The sequence below is a fragment of the Neopsephotus bourkii genome, unplaced genomic scaffold (genome assembly GCF_033783945.1).
Source record: "Neopsephotus bourkii isolate Nb327-2 ecotype Australia unplaced genomic scaffold, CSIRO-AGI_Nbou_v1 NB_357, whole genome shotgun sequence".
Taxonomy (NCBI): Eukaryota; Metazoa; Chordata; class Aves; order Psittaciformes; family Psittacidae; genus Neopsephotus; species Neopsephotus bourkii.
This window is the reverse complement of record NW_026900863.1, coordinates 694,745-722,645: the sequence shown is the minus strand read 5'-3', so window position 1 is coordinate 722,645 and position 27,901 is coordinate 694,745. Positions and strand designations below refer to the sequence as shown.

At 45.2% G+C, this 27,901-nt stretch overlaps 1 protein-coding gene across 7 annotated transcripts in view; it reads left to right on the top strand.

Moving 5' to 3' along the window:
• The window catches only part of KCNIP1 (potassium voltage-gated channel interacting protein 1), a 404,820-nt gene that overhangs the window by 230,751 nt on the left and 146,168 nt on the right, over positions 1–27,901 (top strand). Inside the window, exon 1 of one of the 7 annotated variants that reach the window (XM_061348414.1) lies at positions 18,172–18,276. The exons of the other annotated variants lie outside the window; for them this stretch is intronic. The gene's annotated coding sequence lies outside the window, so the exon portion shown is untranslated. Of the gene's footprint in view, positions 1–18,171; positions 18,277–27,901 lie in introns of those variants that run through there. 7 annotated transcript variants of the gene reach the window in all.

Genomic DNA, 27,901 nt, shown 5'->3' with positions numbered 1-27,901 from the left:
AATGCATTGCTGCGCACTCACATGCTGCTAAGGATTGGAAGTATAAAGACCTCAGAGCATGAAAAAATACACTTTTTAATATGGAACCCTATGGGCAGTGAGAGTAGGTACTGGAAATTCCAGTGTCAGATCCTAGATGTTTCAGCAGTTACGGTAAATAACCCCCAGTGTTAGAATAAATCTTCCGAATGAGAGACCTGAGGTTGGGATTAAACCTCGGTCTAAGCAATCCTGAGGTTCAAAGAGTCACCTCGTCAGTGAGACCACTTGTTAATTTAGTTTTGAGCTCAGTTCTCCAAATTGGACCAAGGCTGTAAGTACATGGAGCTCTACTGAACTGCAGCAGGCTCCCCAGTGGCTCTGCTGCTCCCCTGTGGGCTCTGATCTGTCACCACTCGCATTCCCTGGCTGGCTGTGTGCTGCAGCCTCTTCCTAGAGCAAAACCAACCCATGTGAGCATTACTGTCTTCAGCAAATGAACTCTGCGAGACAAGCCAGCCCCTTAGTGCATGCTGCAATTATTTCTACCTGTTTGTTTGATTTTTTGTGACCTCAAAAGACCTGACAAATCCTGTTTAAACCTGCTCTGTATCCTCATGGACTTTCTCACTCAAGTGACAGATCATCCTTTCACAAAGAAGCACGGGATGGGTGCCTCGAATGTGAGAGTATTTTAATATCTGTTTTCAAATCATTCCTGGCAGATGGATCAACATGTTAGTTGTTGAACTCATCAGTTCTTACGGCATGTGCTGTGTGCAAAGCAAAGGGAAATGGGGTTTGACCTGAAGGCAGAGAGAGCCGTGCCTCATTCCACAGGGAAAATTTTTCTTTGGAACCCCGAGTCAATGCACTGTAGGTCAGCAGGAGGTAATTCAGAGCAAAAATTCTCTTAACCAACTTAGGAGAAAGTTCCTGCATTGACAGCACAAGTTACATTAGTAATTTGTTTGAAATTAATACTTTTTCTACAGTAATTCATGGCTCAGGGTTCTCTTTGGTTAGAAGTTTTCCTCTTTTCTGAGCAGATCTACTTCTGTTAGCCCGTGAGTCGTGCCACTCCCTCCAGCTAATGCAGAGTGATGCTTCCAATTATGGGAGCTATCAGCTCCTTAATGATAAGGATTTTAATTTGGTTTCTAAGACATACCATGAATAGAAATCACAAAGGGCCTCAACCACTTCTGCAGAAATCTTAATTGCAATTGAAACTTCAGCAACGAGTTCCCAGGGTAAATCATAGAATCATAGCATAGTTAGGTTGGAAGGGATCTTAAGATCATTCAGTTCCAACCCCCCTGCCATGAGCAGGGACACCTCACACTAAACCATGGCACCCAAGGCTCTGTCCAACCCGGCCTTTTAGGTACTGGGTGCATTCACCAGTGAGGCCTTGGGGAGATCTGTGAATAGTTCTGTCTGAGGCTGAGGCCTCTGCTGGCAGAAAGCCCTGGAAAGAAGCTCTTCTGCCTAAAACTGGGGTTCAGCTGCACTTGTGAAAGGGTTGAACCTGTGGCACAGCCGGCGAGGTGAAGTGGGTGCTGCGCCCCAATGCTCCCTCCCACAGTGTCCCCCAGACAGAGCAGCACACATCCTGCTGTGGGTGCTGGGCTCTCTGGGCACTGCTCATGCACCAGTAGTGAATCACATCAGGATCCTTTGCCCGCAGAACTTCTCTCTGGCTTTTAATCATTTGGCTGTGATAAAAAGACACATAAAGGGAAATAAAAGCATCAATCAAAAGGCAATTTAAAACCCTAATCTGCAGATCAAGAAGGATGTATTATGATTCTTGTCTTACTTCTTTCACGTTTTCCACCCTAGTTTGATTTAACTCTGTAGCTGCTTACCTAGAAATACAAGCTTTTTTTAGGACCTCTGCTTTTTGCCTTCTACAGCAGGACCAGAGATGTATCACATAACTGCTAGACTGCAGGAGGCCTCTGTGCTACTAAATGCAATAAATATTAATATAGTTCCATCTCTTCCACCCTCTCTGCAGTGATCAGGAGCCCTATTTGGATGCCGAGCCACGCATGCAAGATGACAGTAACACCCATGTCTTAATGAAAAAGGTTTGCCCATATAAGGGAGAGGGAAGAAATTATTTACCCTTATAGGGACTTTGTTTTGAAATGTCTTTGGAAGCACCAACCTCGATCACAAGCTTCATTTTGTGTGCAGCTTCAGGCTTGCCCGGTCTGCCAGCGCCGGGGGCTGCAGGAGCACAGGGAATGGCTCAGGCACCGTTAATGTGGGCCTTCCTGTAATCACTGCTCACTCCGCACGGGTTGGGCCGGTCCCTGCGCTGCACGCACAGGCTGCAGTGCTCTCCTGGTCCTTCCTCCTGTTCTCCTGCGGGTCTCACAGCTTAGGGAGCAAAAGCAGATTTCTGTAAATAATCTCGATGCCCAGGTTTTCACTTTTGTGTGTTTTCCATCCATTTTCACAGCAGGTTTCATGCTGGTTGGATCATGCTTTGGTTGCTGATAGCTACAGGTAGCATTGATCTGTAAGCATATTTTTTCAGTTTAAAGCAGATTCTTGGGTTTTGGGGTGTGGAGTTGACTGATTTTATTGGAGACACACTGAACCCAGCTTTTCACAAACCTGCAAGCCTTTGGGCACTCTTGGCGTGAACATGAGTTTGAGAGTTGCAGAGCTCTCCCCATATCAACCCCGGATACCAGGGCTGCTCAGCAACAGCAGGTTTGGGGCTTCCTAAACTGGCACTTACTGTGGCTAAAGATTTCCCACCAGCCCTGCTTCTAGCTGCAGGCTGATGCTCTGTGTACAGTCCCAGATGGTGTTTACTTTATCTTGATAAAAACTGGTACCTACAGTCACCTAGGTGTTTGATGCTACGTGCTCTGTGCCTATGCTGCTGAAGGTCTTTCCCTCTTATTATTCATTGGTGATTTGTGAAAAAGAAGTTGGCTGTGTATAACCAATGTCTGTTGAAAATACATGTTCCCCTCATGCCTGGCATCCTCCTTGGCAGAGGCAGTAGACAGCAGGAAGAATTCATCTCCTGGTTATAGCCTCCACAGCCGCAAGTAGGGAAGGAGCAGGATGTTGCTTTATTGGACAGCTGGAATAGAGACATGTTTCGGGGTCATTAGCTGACCAGATTTCAGTAGCACAACATTGATTTCTTTTGGAAAGATGTGCTATATCTTACTGTTTGAGATATAAAATTGATATTTTAGTTTTTGGACTTAACAGTCTTCTGCCAAAGGATTTTTATTTAGAGAAGTGTTTCTGTTGGATCCTTCTGTGCTTGGTGTGGCATGACTCCATAACTGTGACTGCAAATGGTATTGATCTACTCAAGAGTTAAATGTAGAAGGTGCTGGAACTTCACAGTGGTGAAAGAAAAGAAAATCTTCTGTTGTTCTTTCCTTTGAAGGAGCCAGATGCTGCCTCACGAGGGAGCCATCTCCAACCACAGATCATTGACTTCACAGACAAGGTTTTAACAGCTTCTACCTAAAATAGCCATGTGCAGTGAGGGGGTTGTGGTTAAGACACTGTAGCCCTGCTGTGTGCTGCTGAATAATTGCCATCGTTCTCCTTTAGCTGATAAAAGCTCCACTGCTCACTCCTTCCCAGCAACTGATGCTCCTGCCCCATTTGCTTAGCTCTTGGCTCTTTCATCTCCAAGTAGTAGGAGGGGGAAAAGCAATACGCAATAGGACCAATGTCACTGGGTTTTAGTGCTTGAATGACAGGTTTACACATGCTACAGAGGTTGGTCTGTCTTGAAAGATGGAGAAAATGGGCTGAAACCTTCTCTGCACATTCTGTTTTCCAGCAGAGTTACCCAGCTCAGGCTCCTGAAGGAGATGGGCCTTGTGTCCAGACTTTGTGAAGCAGGGAACCTACAGCACGCTGAGCTTTAACAACTGAGTTACGGGAAAAGGTGCCTGTCATAAATCCCTAGTAACACGCCTGCTGCTGCTCGAGATTGCTACCTGGGCCATGGGTGATTGCCAGGGGAAGGACCCATCTCTGATGGAGCAGCTCTCCTGCACTGCCTTGCACTGATAGAACTTACCGAGTAGGGACAGGCTGCAAAGCTCCCTTGCCCAGGGGAAAGCTGCCCATGGTTTCCTGGCAAACCTTAGCTCAGCTTTTCCCCAGGTCTCACAGACTCTGAAGGTGTTGGCACTACCTAGTCCAGCTCCTGCTTTGCTGACATCCTTGACACGTGTGGCACTGGTGTAACTCCACTTCACGGATGTGTAACATCTCAGCAGGATAACCCAGCCACAGCAACAGCTTCGGAGTTCTTACAAGTCCGTATTTCCTAGAGCTTTGGTGCAGGGAGCATAACCATGAGGTATCTAAACATATGCAGAATGCAAAGTGGAAACCTCTGTGGTTTCCTCAGTAGGTTCCTGTTGGTGCCAAGGTGAAGGAAGAGCTGCAAGCCAGGATCTCCTCTGCTCTTCACACTGCAGAAATGCCTATGTGTGGGCCTGAAATTGGATCCTTTATGTTATGCTAAATCAGACTCTGGCTGCTCCAAAATCCTCTTCAACTATGCCCTTTCCAAAAGCAGAATAACAAAAAGTACTGCAGCCCACCTATAAATGTTCTTTGTTCTAGGACAATTAAATATAATTATTTATCATTATCAAAAATTATCAGACAAGCTAAAAAAAGCCCCCAAACCACACCTCATTGTATGCAGGGAGGACTGGAGAGGGAAAAAAAATCTGATTTTAAAATGAGAAATGTGAGAAACCAACTGCAGTATGAGACTGCTGTGCTCCAGCTCGCTCCAGCCCTGGGTCTGGAGGGGAAGGCTACAACCTCTTACACTGCCATATGGTGCAAACCCATTCCTTGTTTACAACCCCCTTAAGCTTTACACACGATGCTTCCTCATAAATCAGATGGTTAAACAGGGCTTTATTAAGTCGCCTTGGTGCAGATGTACAGCGCAGCCGCCAGGCTCACTCTGAGCCTCCTGTCCCCAGGGCTGGCAGAACCCCAGGCCCTGCCTGCAGCCACAGCAGCCCTTCAGGCTGCCCACAGGTTCTTGGGGTGCATAATCCTCCTCCTTCTGCCAAGCCTGCACCCTGGCACCCTGTGAACCCAGTGCTGTGCTCCCTTGTCTTCGTCTGCCTGTGTCCAGCCAGCGTGGAGGGTGCCATGAGCAGGTTAGGGTCAGCCTTTACCATTAACTGCAGATACCTAAACTGCTAAAGGCTTTACACAGAAATAGCTAAAAGGAATTCTGTGCTTTAAGAAGTATTCAAGTATTGCTTTTTAGGCATCAACTCCTTTTGCCAGAAGAATTTCCCTTACTCATTAGTCAAATCCCTTCTGAAAGCCCATTTATTCCGTTGCTCACAAGTCCTAATCTGCATACATTATGTCATTACCTTTGCAGTTTGCAAGCAAAGAGATTTGCATCTAGCTCTGAGATCTTCTATTGCGCGGATGTCTTCTCTGATTATTTCTTGTTTGCACTTTTTATTTTGTAAATGCTAGGAGGCAGAGCGTCCTCTTCTCTCTTCTGTAGCACCGTGTTTTCAGCACCTAAGGAGCAAAACCGTAACTGTCAAATCCTTTCCTGTTTCACTGCTCCAGCCGTATTCCACAACCTGCAATCCACACATTCTGGTTTTCCACTGATGTTTCAACAACCCAGCCTGTGTTGGGTTTGAAATCTTTAGCTGATGGTTCAAAAGAAAATTCCCAAGATGGTGCCTCCCAGAGGAAGCAGCGGTTTGGCATCCTGCACTCGGTGATGATGTTTATATGTCCCATGTCGTTTGGTCTGAACAGCAGAAACCAGTATCCTTCAAAAGCAGCTAGTTGCTTCTGACAAGGTTAAATCTATGGCTTGGTGCAATGGAAAGAAGGTATTGCAAAAATAGTGTTTATTATTGTCAGGGGTGCAGCTTCAGGGAGCAGGGAGGTGCTTTGGCCTAATTACCAAAAAGCTGTATTTCAGAGTGATATAAAAGACTCGCAGCGCGGGGCATGATAAATTTCCATAGCGAAGGATGGAAATTGATGTGATGAACAGTTTGGGGAAGTGGAGGCATTCACCTTGTTCCCAAAGTTTCTGAGGCACCTTTCAGATGTATTTGGTAATGCCAGGCAGGGTGGGAAGGAGGAGTGTGTTTCTGTGATGGAAATCTCAGCTCTGAGATTGCTGTGCAGGCAAGATTTTAGTCAACACTGTGAAAAGCATTCAAAGGTGTTCAGAGCCTGAGTTCTCATGGCAGATGGTACTTAGTCTTCCCAGTCTCCCTCGTGCCTTCACATCTGCAGTCCTATATAAAAGCCAACACCACTATAAACATCTTTAGGCATGTGCAGAACTGGTCTGAGCTGCAAGGGCAGCACATGGCTCCTGCAGCAACAGCTCTGCAGGGACTCTGAGAGCTCCAGAAGCCCTTCAAACAATGGCGTTGGGCTCAGGAGTCCTTCTAGAGCCATTTGATTTGGATGAGTTTGGCTTGCCAGTGGGAAATCAAAGCTGCCTTTGGAGAAGACAGACATTGGGGCACATTGTGTTGCTTGGGATGAAGCAGCATTTAATTTCAGCAGCAGCAGGGGGATTTATAATCAGCATTTTATAGCGTAATCTATACCATTTAAAAGCCCTACTAATGCTTTTCCATGTAAATCACCAGTGTGATCATCTCAGCTGTAGCTGCCAGCTACTGCGATGGTTGCTCTGGGTTGAGACTCTGCAGACTCCTCTGGTCTGGGCTTGGGGTGTCAGAGCTGGAGAGACAGACCTGCCTCTGAACACAGGGTGCAAGAGCAGTTCCAGCTTGTTTGGTTTGGCTGCTTCCAGCCACTCTTCTAGGTGCTTGAAAGTGACCTTTCCCTCCAGACTAAATGAGACATTTTGGCTCTACCAAAGCTGAGATCAAGCTGAAATATTTGCCTTTTTTCTTCCCTGGTAGCCATCCAAACACGAATTATTTTGCACAACCAAACTGCAGTTACACTGGCTAAAAGGAAATGCTTTCATTACTTCAGTGGCTGTTTCAGGATGCTCAGTAGGAATGTGTGTGCACAAAAGGGACAGAGCTGAGGAATTAAACAATTGATGAGGCAGGGCTGTCCTGGAGCTGTGTCACACTTTTGCCTGTGTCACTGGTGGCCTTTCAGGGAGCTGCTGTACCTCAGGGAAAACCCAGCGCTCCTGGTGCGAAGGGCAATGGAGAGAGAAGAAAGTCTCCAGAGCAGTCAGATCAGCAGGTCAATGGAGGCCAGTTTCTCCAAGTGCGCTGTGCAGGGATGCAGTCGTGGTGCTTAAAATCAGTTGCAGGGGATGCAGCGGGTGGGATTTTTAGGGAAAATGTTTTTTAAAGAGAATTGCTACCTTGAAATTGTGGAAATCGGCACATTGAGAGAGTGCATTTCAGGTGAAGTGACAGTGCAAGAGGGTTTGCTGACGGGAGAACAGTAGGTGGTGAATGGGAAAGGCTTTTAAGACAATGTCTGGTGGTGTTAAACAATCAGATTTGTAAGGCCCAGCACACACAGCTCTTTAAAGGCAGTCAGCTGTTGAAATGTAAGCACACATAGGAAATACTTACGGCAGCTCTCACCTGCTTTGCCTCTCTGACATCCCTGTGCTTCCTCTTACAGCTCCCTGCTTGTGTAGGGTAGTAAAGCAGCACTCCAGCAGAAACAAGACCTCAAAAAGATTCTCAGTAAAACTGACCATTCTTAAAGGATGCTTAATCGCATGAGAACGATTGCCCTTTCCCATGCTCCATGCCGCAAGCTAGATTGCAAAGCCGTGCTTCCTGCAGCCCTCGTACTGCTAAGTCAGGATAACGCAACGATGGTCTAACAAACCTGAGATGAACCGGCTAAAAGCCGTTTGTATTTGGGCAGATGCAGTTGCAGCAATGCTCTCGGATGCCGGTTGGAAGCTCCATCGTAGCTGGGTGCTGCTGACCTCATCTGGCAAAACACAGGCAGACACCGAGGGAAGGCAGGGGTTTCCTCACTGTGGGGGTTAATATTCAAGATCCCCAGAGGTGAGAGTGTTGGTGATAGGTTGGATACAAGGGTATACACAGGCTTTCCGAAATGCGGTCAGCTCGTGGTGCTCTGAGGTGCCTGATTTGCTGCTTCTTCAGGAATGGCAATTTTACACAAAGGGCAAAGCTTTTCCACACAAAAATTAGGTCAGTCTCATTTTTCATGTAATTTGAAAAGGAATGACAGGAGTTCTAGTTTCTTCTCAAGTTATTTACATGTATTATTTAACCTTTGCTGGGAAGGAACTATGTTCCATCAACGTTCACGTATGCAAAGCACAGAGAAGTGAAAAACTGAGTTACTAGGACAGCTTCACAAAATACAATGTGTGCCAAAATATTGCTATACCTTCCTGTTTTCCACACCTTCTTTACATGTGCGAGAGATATTTACACATGCTCATCACATGCATCTCTTTTTATATGACCGGTATCTCTTAGGCAGGAACAACTGTTGAGTGACTTCCTTGTCCCATAACTCAGCTTCTAGTCTGAAAACAAGCAAATTGTGGTTCTTCTCGTCCGTGCCCAGTTTGGGTTGACTTTATGTTCACCTGTTGTGTTAAAATTCATGTCTGCACAGCTCCCAGCCTCTCTGCAGCACAGATACACCATCTGTGACAGGGTAATCTCCATGGAGAGACAAAGAGTTTCCAGTTTCACATGTTCTTATATCTCTTTCTGATAGCTTCTGCCTTGGGTGTAGTTTTGGCACTTACCTAATTTAAGGATGACAGTGACTGGGGCAAAACCACAATTCTGAATGTGTTTATTAGAATAGTCTGGGCTTCTCCTCTCTCTGGAGTGCCAGATCTTTGCAGCCCCAGACTTCGGTTTGCCTTATGGAATGACAGCCTGTGTTGTGGCAGTTTTAAAAGAGGGATAGTGAATTTTTACTATGAATTTGCCATTTCTTAATAGACGTCAATGCAAGCTATATAGATTAGCTCCTTAACATAAGTACAGGCAGGAATTAAGGAAGTCCATGGTAAATGTCAAATGGCTTGAAACTTTACTAATGCAGCCTCATGGCAATGTTGGTGGCACTGACAAAACCAAGTTTTAGGTTCTTGCTGCGATGGAGAATGAGTTTATTTGTGGTTCTGGTCTCATGGAAACAATCTGAAGCTCTGCTCCTAGTTTCTGCCGGACAGGTATCCCACTGCATCTCCTAGCCTGCTTGGCATCATAGAATCATAGAGTAGCTTGGGTTGGAAAGGACATGAAGATCATCCAGTTCCAACAGCCCTGCCATGGGCAGGGAAACCTCACACTAAACCATGTCCAACTTGGCCTTGAACACTGCCAGGGATGGAGCATTCACAGCCTCCCTGGACAACCCATTCCAGTGCCTCACCACCCTTTACAGCAAAGAACTTCTTCCTTATATCCAATCTAAACTTCCCCTGTTTAAGTTTTAACCCATTACCCCTTGTCCTATCACTACAGTCCCTAATGAAGAGTCCATCCGCAGCATCCCTGTAGGCCCCCTTCGGATACTGGAAGGCTGCTATGAGGTCTCCACACAGCCTTCTCCAGATTGAACAGCCCCAACTTTCTCAGCTGCTGTGCTATAAACCCTGTTTCCATCAAAACAAAGGCTGTTCTGCTTATGTTAGTGGTATAAATACAGTGCAATTCTATACACGGTTACAACTACTGGAGTTAACAGACTGTTTTCCTGCTCGTATTCATTCTTGAAAGAGCTTAGTATGAGAAGATTTGTTCTTAAACATCCCGTTTGTTAGCCCTGGTTAAGCACTCAAAGTAATGCCTATCTCCTGTGGCAGCTGCTCATTTAGCACTACCAGGGAATAATGCTGCTCTGCTCCAGCCTACATTATTAATCACCTTGACTATAAAAATTCATTTCAAAAAGGTGCTGTTATATGGAAAACAGATTTGCTGCCAAAGGAACTGAAATGTCTTCTGCTGTGCAAAGAGACTTGCCATCATACGACTGTTCTCTTCTCTTAGTACTCTACAAGTTAGTTCAGAGGATGCTTCTCCTGCTGATAGTTATTTCTCTAACAATGTCAACTTATTAAGCATGATTTCTCCTTTAGAAAGCTGTGGTCATCTTCTCAAGGAAACCATTTACTGTACCTAAATTACCGTTTACATACACATTCTGGTGTTCATTTGAATTTCGACTAGTTCTGTTAAATTTCTTGGACCAATAATGCCTGGTCCTTCCTCCCAGCAGCCTAAGACATCCTATATAATCTGACCCCTGTGTTTTAGGAGTTTATTTATTGTTGTGAAGGTTGTCAGGGTGGTGGATGTGAGCTTGCTGTAACATCATGTAAGATGATATGCATTGCTTAGGGAGTGTGATGTGCTGCAAGTCAGAAAAGGAGACAGTGTGAGACTGGCTCCCAGTCCACTCAGGTGCCCAGGGAGCAGTATTGGCCTTAGGCCGTGCTCTCAGAGTATCTCATGGCATAGGAAACACAGCTTCGCTCACATGTCATAGCCTCGTGCAATCACAGAGACTATAGCACAAGTTCTGGGAATAACCCAAAGCATGAGCCTGTGCGGTGCTCGCTGCCCAGGCTGGGCCACATGCTGGCACTGGGATGGGACCTTACCAGTCTAACATTTTTGGGATAAGACCTCTGGCCCCACTCTCCAGCTGAACGAGACCAGGAATCGGAGAAAATCCCAGTGCCAGGGCTGGGAATGCCTTCCCAGCCTCTTCCTTTAACATTAAGACCAATGTCATGACCTGCTGCAGGATCATGTCCATGAAATGCAACCTGATTATATTCCCAGCCTCTTCCTTTACCATCAAGACCAATGTCATGACCTGCTGCAGGATCATGTCCATACAATGCAACCTAATTATATCTGCTTGTGTTATAGGAGCGTATTCCTTTTCAGTGTGGTTGGATGCTCCTTTCCCAAAAGCTTGTCATCTGCTAAGACTGACCTTGTGGGAGGGACTGTTTCTGGCTATAGACCAGGCACATGTGTTTTTAAACGAGCGTTGGGCTTCTGAACCAGCTCCTTCGCTGTCAACAGCAGCCAACAGAGCAATCTGAATGGCATTGCTGTCACAGGAGAAATTCACTGCTTTTCTTTGGGATTGAGCCCATTTCTCTGCCGGACCTTAACTGCTGTTGAGGCAATAATTCTTCTTGCTCAAACACTTGTCAAATTCCTGACATTGAAGTTTTAAATTATAATTAAGATGAAATAAAGAAATCACATGCAGCCTCTCACAGCCTCATTATTGCATGCTGATTAATGCTGCTGCGACTTCCCACAGAAGCTGCTGAGCTGAGAGGAGCTGAGGTTAGGTCTTAACCTTTAAAAGCCCTGTAGAGTTTAATCAGGGCCAGTAGCCTTTCAACAGCAATTTTTTGTACCAGCCTGTGTGTTTGTAGCAGGGTATAACAGTGTTTAATTGCACAGGGAGGTAAGCCTGCAGGGGGGAAGCAACTGACTGTCAGGTTCTTCAGTTTTTGAAAACACAGTTTGAGAACGCATCTGTTGACTTATGAGGTTGCTTTCTAACTGCATGATCTCATCAAAGTGCTGCGTATAAGAACCACTTGGCCAAGGGTTATGCTAAGACTGCTCAGTACAGATTCATTTTGACATACAAATAATGTAGAGACTGGTGTATGTAATATTGCAAACCATGAATCATGCTCGTGGTAGCTGTGCAATTTGCCCAGGTAACACGAGCACACAGGTCAGTGAATTGCATGGAAAAGCGGTATTTTTGATAACGACCGTTCCTCTATGCTTGGGATAAATGTTTGTATCCGGCTAAACCTTCAGAAGGGCTGTGCAGTTGTGCAGTGCCTCACTAAGCAGCAAGATCAGAAAAAGAAGAGGAAATGTTGTTTAAAAGCATGTTTTAAACTCTTACGCTTCTGGGTGACTTTTATCTGTAGGGATTGCCAGACATTTCCCAGCTCTCCGTTCCTGTTCGTGTGTTGCATAGAGTTTCCAGAAGTTGAACTGATCATGTAATTTTGAAGAGTTGTCCAAAGCTTCAGAAGTCCTTTCTGTGTTATATTCTATCTAACAAGGACTCAGAATAAGAGAGAATTCAGCTAGCTGGGGACAAAAATCATCTCTTTTGAGAGTACTTATCAAAATTTCAATGCTTTGCACCCTATACAAAGGTAAAAAGGAATTTTTGTAATTTTTCTGAGAAACACAATGTAACTTCATTTTGGAAAGACATGACTGAGCCCAAGAAACCCCAGGCCAGCAGCACTAATATAGGGCAACTGTCTTAGTTTCCTTGTTCCTCCTTCATTAGATGCAGAGATTTTAATCTCTGACCACTTTGAGTTAGGCATTAAAAAAGAAGGAAAATGAATATTCTTCCCTCTTCCTCTTTGGATTTAAGTCTTTAGAAATGAATCCCCTCCATGAGCTGCCCTCCTCTGCTCTGAAGCATCAAACAGGGAGGAACTCATTTGAGCTGGAAGCAGGCTGGCTGTCTCTGTGAGAACAGACCAGCAGATACCACTGTCATAGCTGTGTAATGCAGGTTTTTCTGGTGGGTGCACAAGGGTCTGTTTGCTGCTGGTTAATTTTGGATGCCTTGTGGGAGGACCCTCAATATCTGAGACTTGCTGAAGTCTGAGAAGCCACTGAGATACAGCCCCAAATCCCTGGTAGCTGTTGCGAGCAGCTTCTCGCATAGCAGGTTGCTTGGATCTCTCATCAGTGATGGTAGTGTTTCTCCTCCCAGTCAGTGGAAAGCCAGAGCAAAGCAGGATGGTTGCGGTGAGCTGCAGCAGGTGATGCATTGCAGGATGGACAGGAAAACCCTCATTTTGCACTAGGCTGCAGCAGAGTGGCCACTGAGGCCTCGTGTTTGTGGACTGGCATGTCTGTGCTGTCACCCCCATGCTGGGCTGCTGCATCTGAGGGTGAAGCCATTGGTAAGCTCCTTGTTGAGGCTGGTAGTGGTGGGACATGGTGACCTGCCAGGTTCCCACAGGATGGCCGTTTGGTTGTGTGTGTCTGAGAGCTTCAGGGTGCTGGCAGAGGTACCAAAACCTTGGGAGGTGGGAAAGGGACACCACAGGGGGTGCAGCCAATGTCCAACCCTGCCACCATTGTGCAGCACGACATCTGAGGCACATCATTTACACTGCAGGTGCTGTAAGTTAAATGTGTGAATTTAGAGGACAACTGTCACACCAAGAGGCTGCTGTCAGGGCCAGGTATGGCAGTTATGCAGTGGGTGGGTTGATGCAGGGCCTTGCTGCTCTCCCATGCGACCGTGCATGGCCACTGCATGGTATTTTCCTCCAAAACATGGGGCTTTTTGGCTTTTTGCCTGAGCTGCAGCCCCTCTAGTCATGGGCTGGGGAATGTGCGCTGACAGGGACTACAAGAACACAGGGAGCAGTGCAGGGGCATCACCATCCCTCCTTCCCCACATCCCTGCCCACAGCGTGAGGCAAGGAAGGGGCTGCTCTGGTTAGGACAAGCACATTCCTCCCTCCCTCCCTGGGAGCCTCATGCCCTTTTCAGTGAAAGAAAGCAGATTTTCTGCTTTGCCAGAAATGTGGTTTGGTTTTGAACTTGTTTTTCATCCTGCTCCAAACAAACCATTCGCTCTCTCTGCACCTCCTTCCTGTGCTCTGCTTAGGAAGTGTCAGAGATGCCTCAGTAGGGGCAAAATGACATAAAAGGGCAAAATTTGTGAGTTAATGTTCCTAATGACCAGTTCTTAACATCTCCATAAACGTTTACAGCTCCATAGTAAAGCACAAGTGGAAATTACTCTTGAATTTTAGCAACTGATTAAGAGATGAAAACAAATTGTGGCTACAGAGGTTTACTTTAAACCTGAGGCATGTGAAGCGGGGGTTTAATGGGGCACTGACTTTGGCTTGTTAAGGGTGATGATGAAGGTTATAAACTGAGTGCTTATGAAAATGAACTGCTCACTTAATAAGTAGATTTAAAACAATGCATGCATTGAAAAAGATGGGTGTGAAAGTGCTGCTTACTGTTATGTATGTGTGAAGCTACGCAGGATTTTTTGACCTTAGAGGAAAGTTAAAGTTTAATCTGGATTTTAACAGGATCTTGCTGTTCATTAGTGGAGGAGGTACACTATGACAACACTTTGTTTTTTTTAATTGCTGATTTGAATTCGCATTTGTTTACTGAGATGCTAAACTGAACTGACATTAGTAATTGAAAATAAAGACTTGGTCAAAGATTTGGTCAAAGCAGCTGTCTGGTGGAAACAGGTTTTGTGGAATTTAGATCAAAGCAAGATTTTACTTCCTTCCAGGAAATTATTGCTGTCTTGGAAATGTCCCATAAACATTCTTTCTTTCTGTAAAAGAAAATGGAATCATTTTACAGGGTATTTCATTGCTGAGTTTACATTGCTTCAAGACATCCATGCAGCATCATGGTAGAGGCATCACAATAGTCTTTTAAATACAGGGGCACCTGCTGCTAACATTCAAGTTGTTTCATTCTGCCAACATAAGAAAAGCTTTTGTTTTAAAATAAATAATGAGGAATCTTCACGTATCACCATTTGAAGATCTAGAGGCTTGTACTGTAACCAGCTGAGTACCCTCCTGCCAGGAATTCAGTTTGACCCGTGTACACTCAAGAAGTTCACGTTACTTCCCACATGCAATACAGAGATTGGAAATTTGCAGCCAGCTTGCTGTTTCTGAGAACATCCGTAAATGGATACTGAATCTTGCTTGGACAGGACTTTAAAAGAATCACAGTTATTGCTAAGTCTTTTAACTACACTGGCTCAGCCAATACTGGTCATTAATACTAGAAGAGACAGCTTCAGCCAGATGATCTGGGCCTGGGTTCATTATGAACCTCTAACCCCATTGCTGTATTGATGCTGCTCTGTCATGCCAAGGCAGTCATGTCCTGCAAAGAACATTTTCTGAAGTTCCTCTATAAATTTGAAATTTTTATGGAGGCCATGCAGGCTCTTGGGAAAGCTAAGCCATTTGTCATGGGTTCTTATTCTCATTAAAGGAGGTTGCAGCTCAAAAAGAGCGTATTTTTCAAGTGGGATGTTTTCAATGCAAATGTCACAGATTCGCAGAGTTGTGTACTGTGAGTTAGAGCAAAACTCTTCTGTAGCATCGGTGAAAATGCATGTAGTCTTAAAAGCAGGCAAGGGACTCTGCTGGAAAGCTTTCTGCTTTCTGCGTGCACGAAGTGTTTCCCTCCTTCACGCTGTCAGTACTGGTGTACCAATAAACTGCAATGGGACTGTTTCGGGCTCCTAGGCTCTACCCAAAATCCAGCAGGTAGTTCCCATAGCAAACTTGTGCCATGAACACTGACAGTTTCCATTTTCACAGGTATGCCGGCATGCTGGCAAGTCAAACCAGTAAGACAATGATTTCCCAAAGGGGCTGTGTGTGTGCAGTTTTATAACAGGACGCCTGAGAGATTCATCCCCTCATAGCCAAGAACATGATCCTGCATCCCTGATATTATCCTGCTAATCTCCCCCAAATGAGGACCCTTGCTTTCATGTGCATAGCTGGCTGTCTGGGAACCTTTTTCTCTATGTAGCTTTGACTGGTAGTAATAAAGACAATCTGATTGTCCCTCACCCCTCAGCTGCCTGTTAAATTCACTCTGGATAGATAGCATCACTATTTTGCCAAGACATGCTAAAAGAACTGAAATGTTATTTCCTACAAGAAGAGCAAACCACTGGGTAGCTTCTTGGTTTAGATTTGAGACACTTACCAGAGATCCCCAAGAGCTGGTTTAATGCTGCAGGCAGATTGGCACAACTCTTTTGCTTTGTTCTGGTTTTGCATACAGCATCAGAGTCAAATCCAAGCAGGACAGATCTGCTAAAGAGGCAATGTTGGCAGTGCATTCCCCCTCCCCAGTGTACCCAGCTGCATCCCACAAGCTGACAGCACACTGAGGCATCCATAGGCTTGGACACTATTGGTGTGACATCAACAAGTTTGACCCTTTATACTAATAAATCATTGCAGTACTGGGTAAGATGTGAGTTACAGGTATGTTTAACAAACAAAACCATATTTTTCATGGTTCTGGCACTGTATTGAGAGGTAACACTGGGAAGGATTACCTCTTGGGCTTGGAATTCCAGGACTTAGAAAGAGAGCACAAGGTTTGGTAGCGTCTGTTTGTGCCGCCAGTTAAAAGTAGCTCCTATTGCATATCTGGTTTGAGTAAGATGAAATAATGTATTCACTTCAGAGCAGGCTGTTGTGGTTGTATTACCAAGCAGTGAAGTCAGGCTTAGATTAATGTATGAATGTAGAAGCACCATGATCCAGTTCCAAGAGTGGTTATTCTGTATTCACGTGGCAAATACAGAAATTTAAACTTGCAGTGCAGCGTATGGGAAATTCCAGGTTTTACCAGGCTCTTAAAATGTTCTGGTCGAGCTGCTGCTGAAAGCAGGTATCTCCATAAAGGGGCAGACACTAATAGGAGTCTAACATTAGTCCATGAACTGCTATAATCCTCTCTATCACAGCAAGTTTAAGAAAGTGAGCCCAGCATGTCAGACCTGGAGATCTCCATGCTGCACTGATTGGGTTTTCCTCCATATTAATAAAGTAGCACTGCTTTGTAGCAGACTTCAGCAGCAATTGTTTGAGACATGCTTGAAGAGAAATACACACACGCATACACTTTGAGACTTCAGATCAAAAAGTCAAATGTAAAATGCATTGCACATTACTGTGCTTTTTACGAGACAGGAGTTTAACAGCATTCCCAGCTCAAAAGATTCAGATCGATGACATGTCAGGGAACAGACTCCAGGGACTGAAGGCCATTTTGCTGGTTGCTAATGCAGTGATGATTTCCTGTCTAAAGCCAAAGGGATCAATAACTCCAGTTAGAAAGAAAACTCTTCAGGGGAAAGAGAACTTGCGTCAGAGGAGCTCACTGGGCTCTTTAAGTAACAGCATTTTATAGATCCAACAAATAAGATATTCCCAGCCCAGTAAGCAACATTCCTCAGCGGCGGGCCAGGTACAGCAGAAATTAATTTAGCTTAATAATGTGTGTAGCTTGTAGAACCATCCACAGCATTACAGAATTAATTTGGCAACACTTGCCATTTGAGCCTGGCTCTCCATGAGGCAGCTCACAAGAGAGGATAACAGGCTCATCTGTAACTACATGGAATGCTTTGGAAAACACCATGTAGGATTCATTCCGTGTGTCTAGGGAGAATCACAGAATCAGTTAGGTTGGAAAAGACCTTTAAGATCATCAAGTCCAACCGTTAACACAGCACTGCCAAGGCCATCAATAAATCATGTCCCTCAGTGCCATGTTTACTGCTTTTTAAGGCCAACCATGCAGCTAGTTTTTTACCCAGCAAAGAATACACCCATCCAAGCCATGAGCAGTTAAGTTTCTCTAGGAGAATGCTGTGGTAAATGGTGTCAAGGACTTTACTAGAGTCTAGGTAGACAATGTCCACAGCCTTCCCCTCATCATCAGCTTGTCATAGAAGATCAGGTTAGTCAAGCAGGACCTTCTTTCCATAAACTGTATGTTGATAGCTGCTTAATTTCTGCATCAACTGTAGAAGCAGTTTTATCCATCCCAGCAGATCAATGTCTGCTTGAAACATAGTCACAAATGAGCATCAGCTCTGCCTGATTAAAGCAGGTCAGAGAATGCTACCTAAAGTAGACCATCAGAATAGCTTGAGCTGGGGAAATGTATGCTGATGAGGCTGTGTATTTCCATTCACATGTAAGTGGTAGTGAAGCACCTGATGGAGATCATCTCAAATCCGTTCCCTCCTAGAGCTGTTGATTGCCATTGTCTCACCTCAATCAAGAGCTGCATATATTAAATGATGTGATGAGCTGCATATATTAAATGCCAGCTAGGGTTTCTATTTAACTGTTGATGTAAGGTATAAATTCAATGTATGAAAAGGTTTTCTGCAGAGAACTTACCCATTGCCTCATGGAATGAGTAAGAAATTCCATCTCTTGATGTAGTAGAACAGTACTAGCAGGTGGAGACTTCTGCACTTGGTGACTGTCTGCCTAAGGCATATTCTTATTTCTGAAGAAGGGAGGACAGTCCTTGTGGAGGGAGGAGTGCTGAAACTGTTTCCTGCTATAGTGAAGGCTGAGGAACTCTTGGGATGTTTTGGATGGCAACTCCGGCAAACCCTGAAAAGGGATGGAGTATGGAAAATGGGCGGCTGGGGAAGGCGTGCAGGATGAGCCCTGAGCCCAGGGGTGAGGTGAGTGCCTGCAGTTCAGAGGCTGATGGATGAGAAGAAAGACAGGTTTCTGAGTATGAGGCTGTAGGAAGTAGCTCAAGTGTTGCTCCTCTCTCCTTTTCAGCACTTACGTCTTTGTGAGGGTGTTTTTTTTCTGACTGTGCTTATTTTATGTGGTCTAAATATATTTTATATCTCTAAGGTAGCTGACTTGAGTGAAGAGTGATTTTGAAGTGACAGTAAAGCTCTGTTGCAATGACTGTAGCAGTGCTTATAACCGACATGTGTGAGTGCACATGCAGAGGCTGGGACAGTGGCACATTGCTTCCAAATATACAGAAGACAGCAGGATAGGTGCCCACTTGACCACATAGGCTACTTCAGGAGCTCTTAGCATGAGAGCCTGAGAGGAAGAGGTACCTCCTGGTGCTGGTGTGGTGCTTCCTGCCTTCTGGAAAGTCAGAGGATACTTCTGCAGTCAGGGTGGTCTGTGGCAGGAGTGTGTGGCTGGCAGCCTGGGATTTGGGAGGGTTTCTACATGTGCTCCTGTGCACTAGTGTGCCTAAAGTGGGGGTCATCAGCATTCAGCTTCATCTGAGGCTGTCACTGGGAATGATTCTCCTTAATTTGCTTTAGCCAAGTGCATCTCTAACCCCACAAAAATGGGTTGTCTCGTTTTTTAGTTCTGTTTTCATGGGTTCTCTTCTTGCTGTGCAAATACTCACCTATAATCAGCATAGGCTTAGCTTTACTCTCACAGACCTTGCAGAATAAGTTAGAAGGACTGCACTTAAAGTAACAGCTGTTTTGACTGCCTCATCCTTAATATGAAGTGACAGCTCTTTTTAATGAGTGCTATCATTGAATCACCAGGTTTGCATAGACTGTCTTACCCCTATGGAGGCATGTCATCCTATGTCTAGCACCTGAAATAGGATTTTAATTTTAAAAGCTGTATCCAGATCTCTATATTTAGCTCTTCTTGTTTCAGAGGTATTCAGCTTGCAAATACCTATGCTTCTATTTTACATAAGTCCTATTTCAGGTATTTGCATTTAAGATATGGTTGGACTTGTATGAAAAGCTGTGCATAGCACAAGACAGCTTGCTTTGGAGGCAGAAAAGTAGAAATGCCTCCCACGGAAAAGCAAAGACCCGTAGTTCAGTGCATGTTCCTCACAGTGTGCAAGAGATGATCACGTCTCACAGTGCTATTTTCCCACTGTGACTAATCCCCTATTCCAGTCCCCCTCTGCCCATCTTCACCAGTGGAAAATTCCATAATTCATGCATGGAGGTATACACACAGATACAGACTTCAAGAGCACTTAGCAGCCTATTATTCAGTTAAGCAGCCTAAGATAATGCATGGTGCGCATAGAGAACTATATGCTTTTAGTCTACTCCTAAGCTTTTTTTTCTCTGAAAGGACAGGAATTATCTGAGCAGGGTGCTGCTTTTCTCCAAAGCCAACAGCTCTGCAGAGCTGCAGGTGCTGGTGTGTGTATATAGCCCAGCCAGTCCTTGGGTAAATGCAGGTCAGACAAGAGCGCTTTACTTCTTGCTCCTGCATGAGCCAGGAGACCTCAGTTAGCTAAAGAGTGCTCATCTGTTCTTAATCACATGCAGCGATATTTCTTGCAGCATGGGCTGGTTTCAGTCTCCGATAGACTATGAGCACTTCTAACACTGCTGGAAAGCAGGGAGTCATTGGAATACTTCTAATGTCATCATTACAACAGACAGCATCTGCGGGGACCCCTGCAAAAGGCAGTATTTGGAGTGAAAGCTGCTGATCAGTGTAATAGTCTCCTCTGAAAAGAGAAAAATGGATATATCTGGAGGTGAAATCCAAGGAGAGCCTGAGGAACCTTATAGTTGTGGTTTATCAAAATTAGCACCACAGAAATGGTACTGGGATCTGGGATTCTGTATTATTGTAAGAAAGCCTTGTGACATGGCGGGACATGCTGTTCTGAAGAACTAGGATGGCAGTGTCCTGTCAGCTCACTTAGGAGGCATGAAGACCTATTCCAGTGACAGGTAGGTCATTTTCGCTCTTTCTTGAGGGTCTTACAGAGATGGGCAAGGATAGGACTACTGGGCTGTGTACGCTTTGTGGATAGTCCTCTTAGGTCATGCAGCGCAGGTGAGCATCCAATTCCTCTGGACACTAGACTGTTCCAGGGGCTCTTAGGAGGAAAAGGTGGTTAAAAAGGTGGTGTGATTTAAGTCATCAGCCACGCAGCTCGCTCTCTCATCCACCCTCCCCCCACCCCCCACCCCCCCCCCCCCACTCCTTTCTCCCCCGGTCCCAGAGGAATGGAAAGGAGAATCGAAAGAATGTAACTCCCACGGGTTGAGATAAGGGCAGTCCAGTAACTAAGGTATAGCACAAAACCACTGCTGCTGCCGCCACCAGTAATAATAATGATAAAGGAAGTAACAAGGGAAGAGAATACAACCGCTCACCACCCACCGACCGATACCCAGCCCGACCAAGCAGTCATCTAGCGCTTCCAGGTAACTGCCCCCAGTTCTATCTCCTGGCCATGACGTGCTGTGGTATGGAATACCTCTTTGGTCAGTTTGGGTCAGGTGTCCTGTCTCTGCTTCCTCCCAGCTTCCCCTCCTCCCTGGCAGAGAATGAGACTCAGAAAATCCTTAATCAGACTAAACATTACTGAGCAACAACTAAAAACATCGGTGTTATCAGCGCTGTTCCCAGGCTGAAAGTCAAAAACACAGCAGTGCATCAGCTACTAAGAAGGAGAAAAATGACTGCTACTGCTGAACCCAGGATAAAAGGTCATGGAACTGTCGAAACAAATACAGAAGAGGCCCCGAGGATGATCAGGGGACTGGAGCACCTCCCATATGAAGATAGGCTGAGAAAGTTGGGGCTGTTCACCCTGGAGAAGGCTTCATGGAGACCTCACAGCACCCTTCCAGTATCTGAAGGGGGCATATAGGGATGCTGGGAATGGACTCTTCATTAGGGACTGTAGTGATAGGACAAGGAGTAACTCATTAACCAGGGGAAGTTTAGATTGGATATAAGGAGGAAATTCTTTCCTGTTAGGGTGGTGAGGCACTGGAATGGGTTGCCCAGTGAAGTTGTGAATGCTCCATCCCTGGAGGTGTTCAAGGCCAGGTTGGACAGAGCCCTGGGTGCCATGGTTTAGTGTGAGGGGTCCTTGCCCCTGGCAGGGGGCTTGGAACTTGATGATCTTAAGGTCCTTTCCAACCCTAACTATTCTATGATTCTATGATAAAGTGGACTCTGGTTTGCACAAATTACACTTGAAGGTTGGGCCTCATTTGAAAGGGGTCTCATTTCACTGCATTGGGATTTCATTTCCTCACGGAAAACAGCCATCCTCTGGCTTGGTGGATGATTTTCAACTTCATATGAAATCAGCAGGCTTACATGATGAGCGTAACTTGTGCCTGTGTATTTGGTGAGCTGCACTGAGGATCAAAAACCATCCAAAAAGCAGCAGCAATTGATGCAATTACCTGCCTTATGAGGAATAAACTCATATTGTAGAGTGCAGATGATACCAGAAGAGTCAGGGCTATAGATGTAAGCTTGGAGCTTGATCTTTTCTCTGTAGTAGGCCAAGGCATAACAAAATACTGGACAAACACTTAAGAGTGCATGGCTGTTAAAATACCAGCTTTGTGGAGCTGATATTATGACAGGAGATATCTAGTGATAGATTCAAATTCTACTAACAAAAGCAAAGCATCAATAAATAGGAGTTTGCTTTGACCAAAACTTCACTGAAGGGGTAGGTGGGGTAGGGGTGTCCCTGCTATGGGGATAACAGTCCAGTTCTAAAGTTAAATGCAGCCAGCCTTTTCCTCCAACATCATTTCAAAATGGAAGCCAAAACACTGCAACATTTTATGTTTGTTTTTAAGTCAGAATTAGCTATTAGAAATTGATCAGATTGGCCTCAACCTACTAAATGTAAATATATTTTTGTTGGTCTCTTTTTATTTTTTCCCCTGTGACTTTTGAAGTGTTGATAATTTTAAGGGTGTTTTGACAAGGAAAAGGAATGCTGACCTTCATCCCTGCAGGGCAGAGAACAGCTTTAATGTCATGTTTAATGGGAGTAATGAGTCCCTTCACTTCCAGCATCATCTCTGTGGGTGGACTGCTGCAATATGCTGTGGGAGAGCCAAATTACTCCCATTCCATGTGTGCTTTGCCACTTTGGAAACCATGCTTCATTCTTGAGAGCTGTATTTCCCAGTGTTTCTGCAGAGAGGAAGAGAATTTGTACGGAGAGGTGTAAATGGAAGTGCTCAGGACAGCTGGTTTGCTTAATCTGTTACCTGCCTCTGCCACCTCTATCTGCCTGGGGCTAGCTCCTTTCTCATTTCCCTCCTGAAGCAATTGCTAGGGCTAGTCCTCAAGAGCCATTACTTCGTTTTGTGAAGCTGAAAATTGTTTTCCATGTTTCTTCAATGCAGTTGTTCTTACTTAACTGCATCTAGCCATCCAAAGACAGCAGTTGCCTTTTAGGTCAAGAAAGCTGTGGGAAATTTCCACCACTGGCACAATTATTCTCTATCTGAGGCAAAGCAGTGGTTTTGCTGGGCAGTGACCATGTGCCATCAGCACAGCACCATGGGTGAGGATGCTGCAGGAGTCCAGGCAAGAGGGACACTGAGTGCCTTGCACTGGTTGTGAGTGAGGACCAGAGGGATGGTCTCAGTCATCAGACTCCTGAGTTGTATCTGTAGCGTATTGTAAATAAATCTTCCTGAAATGAGGATGCGCAAAGTGCTTAAAACCAGGGAATGATTTAGCTAGTGCACAGTAACTCAAACTAAAATAAAGGAAATGAAACCCACATAAACTTCACATTTACTGCAAACTCCTGAGCTTGAAACACCTGCATACCTGAGAGGAGATTTAACGCTTTTTCTCACTTTGATGCTATCATGACAGAACACTTTATATCATCTGTGCTGCCCCAGGAGTGAGAAATGGGGATGGCCTTTGAGACTGTAGAAAACTTGAAGTGGAAATGAATTCACTGGAGATAAGTAAGTTCATGTAAGTCTCTATAAAAATGTTTCTGTCAGTTGGTTTAGATTATCAGCTGCTCTGCCAGCTGCCTCTGACAGCACAGGAAATGGAAAACTGGGGGTAGGAAATCTTAGGCTGCTCATTAAGCCTTTTTTAACTGTCACAGAAAACCAAGGGAGAAGTGTACTCAATGGAGGATTTCCCAGTCTCTCAAAAGCACATTCATCACTGCAGAGTGGGCTGCACTTGGTACCTGGGGGAGGGGGAAAAGTTGTGAAGGTGGTTATTTTCTCATACCTGTAACAAAGTCATTGGTTCATGTGAAAAAACAATTCTTGTTTTTCCCTGTCATGAGAGAAGTACCAGAGTAACAGAAAAACTAGCATCATAGTTTTGGTCTTGCCCCATATATTCTTTGGTACAGCCAAAGACCTGAAGGGACTCATCTCTGGAGCATCCCAGACACGTATTCATGCTTTTATCAAGTGTTTCACAGTGTGAGGTCTGCTGTTGATAGAAACATGGTGTTGTGGGCACAGTTCAATTATTAGGATTTCACTTGGCCAGTAGGGAATTTCCTTTGATACAGCCTGTCCTTCACCCCTACCCACTGCCTCAGCCCAAGGAGGAGTTTCCCTGGAGTAAGGAAAGGGTGAAAAGAACGTTTCCAGGGACTGCAGCCTCCAATCACTGGTGTCTCCACTGGTTGTAAATTGTTGGCTGGTAATGACAAGACTTGATTTGTGTCTTGGGTTAGTTAAATAAAGGCAATATTAAGAACAGCCTTTAGTACCATAAAGCTAGGAACTAGGCTTTGCTTGAAATGTGTTCTATGTATGGATGGGCAGTCTGCAAAATATTCTGATCTAGCAGTTACAAGAGGTGTAGCTCATTTAGTTTAGTTGCTCACTTTTAAGTAGGATCTTGCCTTCACTTCAGGCTTTCTGTGTTATCCATCATTGCAGCATCTCCAGACCTTTTTCCATCAGTAATTAGGCATGTGCTTAGATATCATCAGCCAGAAAGCTGGGTATATCCTTGAGCACTCTGAACAAAGTTGGGAATAGCTAAATGCCTGAATGCTTTGCTAAATGGGGGTTAACCAGGTGGAATATAACCTGTCCTGTAGTATTTGTGCTATGCTAATTTGGGTTTGGAGCAGTGGGCTATCAGTAGCGTTAAGATGAACCATGTGTTCATCACACTGCCTATGCCCTTTAAACTGGGTAGTTCCCAGACTCCGGGATGCTTTCTTATCCATTGCTGCTTCCCAGAACCTCCCTGAGATGAACTGTCCAGCTGGGATCTGCTTCCTTTTTCATGTGCCAGAGAGCTGGCACAAGGCCTTTGATATTTGTGACAAGCACAGTTTGCATATACATAGAGGGGTACTAAGAGATCACATTAAGACACGTATTACAACTAAGGTAACAGTTCTATATCCTCAGGAGGTGTAGAAGTGAAATGGACACAGAATAACAAGTTTTGTTGTGAAATGCAAAGAAATTGGAAGTGGAGATACGAAACACTGGTCACGTATTAATGTGTTTGCTGCAGATGAACTGTTAATTGTTTCTGTGCCCTGGAGCTCTGGTGTCTGTCCATGCCACTGGCAAATGGTTGGTAATTTACTCTGAAAGGTGTCTGTGTTACTATAGGGTTTTCCTCATAAAACAACCCTGAGAATGTAAAGCTCCTTTAGCTTCAGGGTTATGGTTTTCATCACGGGCTTGTCAATTTAGTCATAAATAGATGCTGTTACGAAAGCACCTACAAAGTGGATTATGTGGTGAAAAAACTCAGCCCCTCTCCAGTGTTTTCTCTGTACCTGGAGGAAGATGTCTCAGCAGTCTCTAAAGCAGACTGAGGTTTTGCTTTTCTTGTTTTCTCCGTAACATCTGTGTTAGGTGGGAAATGCAGTGTGTGAATAGCCAAGTGCTACTGTCGCAATGAGCCTGTGACATGGGCACTGGTCACTTAGACAGGCCTCTGCTGCTCAGGAGAGAAGTGTGAATCTGACCAAGTGCTTTGAGTTTAAGTTACTTTCCTAATCTGGGTATAAAACTGAAAGAAGTGTTGAGCATAAAGGGTGCCCTTATCTGAAAGAACAATATTAAGCAGTGCAGGACCTACAATTTTTGGCAGTTATCACAGGGTCCCCATGGACTCTTAAGTACATGCTTTATGCTATGTAAGAAGGTAAAACCAAGGCATCTGGTGTAGATGGTTTTAGCCAGAAGGCAATGCACCACCATCCTTTGACTTCAGGCTGAAAGGTCTGCAGGTAACTGTTGGGTTTAAGACTTGCGTAATCTTGTGTCCTCCCAGAAGGAGAAATAAATGCTCTTTAGGATAGTCCTTAGTAAGGGACCAACAAATACTTTTAGTATTCCTGACTTGGATGTCATACCAGTGCCGTGCTGGATAAAAGAGGGCAAGGAGAAAAAGCCGTGAAAGCACCTTGTGGATGCTACCAGCAGCTGGCACAAATGGCTTCTTGGTATAGCTGTGTCTTTTCAGTCTGGACATTGTATCTTTATGTTCTTCCTACATGTTCATTTTCAAGAGCTATCCTTTCATCTCCTTGCAGCTGATCTAGTATCAACCATGTCAGACCAGCACCCTCCATCATACCCCTCTTACCTTTTACCCTAGTCCTTTCTTCTCCATGGCCATTGCCCTTCCACACTCACTAGAAGAGGCTGTGACTTACATCCTGCTATCACCAGGGACAACATGGTTCAGCTGCTGACCTGTGGCTGGGACAGATGCTGGGACAGGCACTGAGACATTCTTATCACCTCTCAGCACTTTCTGCCAGTAGTTACTTTTAGGGGCGGAAATTCAATTAATAACACAAATAAGATGAAATGCTTGTGACTATATTTGCATGTTTTAACATGCATCGATGACATTTGGATGAAAGTTATAAGTGCTTTGACTCAGCCTGGCAAAGTTGTGTTATGAAACAAGCACTAAAGGATGCTCTTGGCTGGTGCTGGCCTCAATCTGTGCTGCAGGCCAGTCAGCCTTGGCTGCTCCAGCTTGGTAGCACCCAGAGCTACGCTGGGGCTGATCTCTCTGCCTTTTAGGTGTTCCCTGTCATTATCTGGGATTGCATTGGCTGGAGATTGGGAAAATAAACAAAATGAAACAATACAACAACAGAAGAGAGGCCCTGGGTCTCCTACCTGCTGCTTCCTTGGCTCTGGCTTCCACATTGCTTTCCCTGAGCTCTGGCTATGCTGATCCTGCTGCTGCCTAGCCCTGCTCAGGGGCACTAGGGGCTAATGCCACCCCGGGCTGGGAGAGCAGGCTGCCTCTGCTTCCGTAAAACCCACCTAAAATCCATCTCCCCTTTTTCCTCTGTTTGCTGTCACCCACCGAGCCGTATTTGCTGTGGTGTTAGTCGTGAGGATTGGGCCACAGATGCTGATTTCTGTAGGACAGACAAGATTTTTCAGGGATTGCACATGCAACCATCAGTTTATTTGTATATTGACATAAGGTTGCTGTAGGATTGCCCAAATAATAACTTTGAAATTCTGAGTGTTACTGTGCAAAGCCAGTAAAGCACAAACTGGAGTCATTTATTCACCAGGAAAGGAGGGGAATTCCTGCTAGAGTTAAACCTGAATTTGTATAGCTCTCCTCCTTTCCCATTTCTCCTGTTTCTGGGCTGACAGTCGGAGCGATGGCTGTGCCTGCACGGAGCAGTGGCAGCAGATGGCAGCAGTCTCCTTCCGTTGCCCAGCGTTAAATCATCCCCAGGAGGCGCCGGGAAGCAGCTGTAAACTTCAGCGGGATGGGGAGGCCACAAACTGAGCAGCAGAAGCTGCACCAGCAGCTCTCTGGTCAGGAAATTGCCAAGTCTTTTATGCAGTTTGGACGCCAGGAATCTGAGGGTGTTTAAACTGGATCTGCCATTGACTGTCAGTGGCAGATACCAAATACTGTCATCCCGTTATAGTAGAACTGAAATGCAATTTGGAGCAAATGGGATTTCCAAACTAAAGCTGACTGCCTGCTCTTTACTCTTGTTTCTTGACAATTATATCAATGCCACCAGGTGGGGTTAAGATCCTTTCTAGATTTCTGTTGGATTTACCTTTCCAGGCACTGACTCCGGTCGGGTCCAAGTGCACCGTGTAACACCTACCTGGCAAGAAACATCACTGTTGCCTTCTGACATTCTAAGTACTGAGTGCATGGGGCTGTCATAAAATCTTAGGGGCAGAGTGCTGAGCCTGGAAGTCATTTTTTTTCATCATTTTTTTTTCAGCACCTTTTCTGTGTAAAACTTCTGTTTTCAGCCGAGGAGCACTTCTTGGACTACCTGCCCCTTCTCATTTCAGTGATGGAATCACTGTCCCCTGGGGGGGTGGCTCCTAGCAGACCCCACTACCCCCGCTGAGGCAGACCCCCCATGTCAGTCACCTCTGTTCCCCCACCAATTCAGAGTTGAGAAACTGTGGAGATGCTCAGGGTTTGCCTCCTGGGGATGGGATGGGGAGGAAGGAGATCAGGCATGTCCATCTGCCATGGGGAGACAAACACCCTCTGATAGTCACATCTTATGGTAGAAGCATAGTAGGCAAG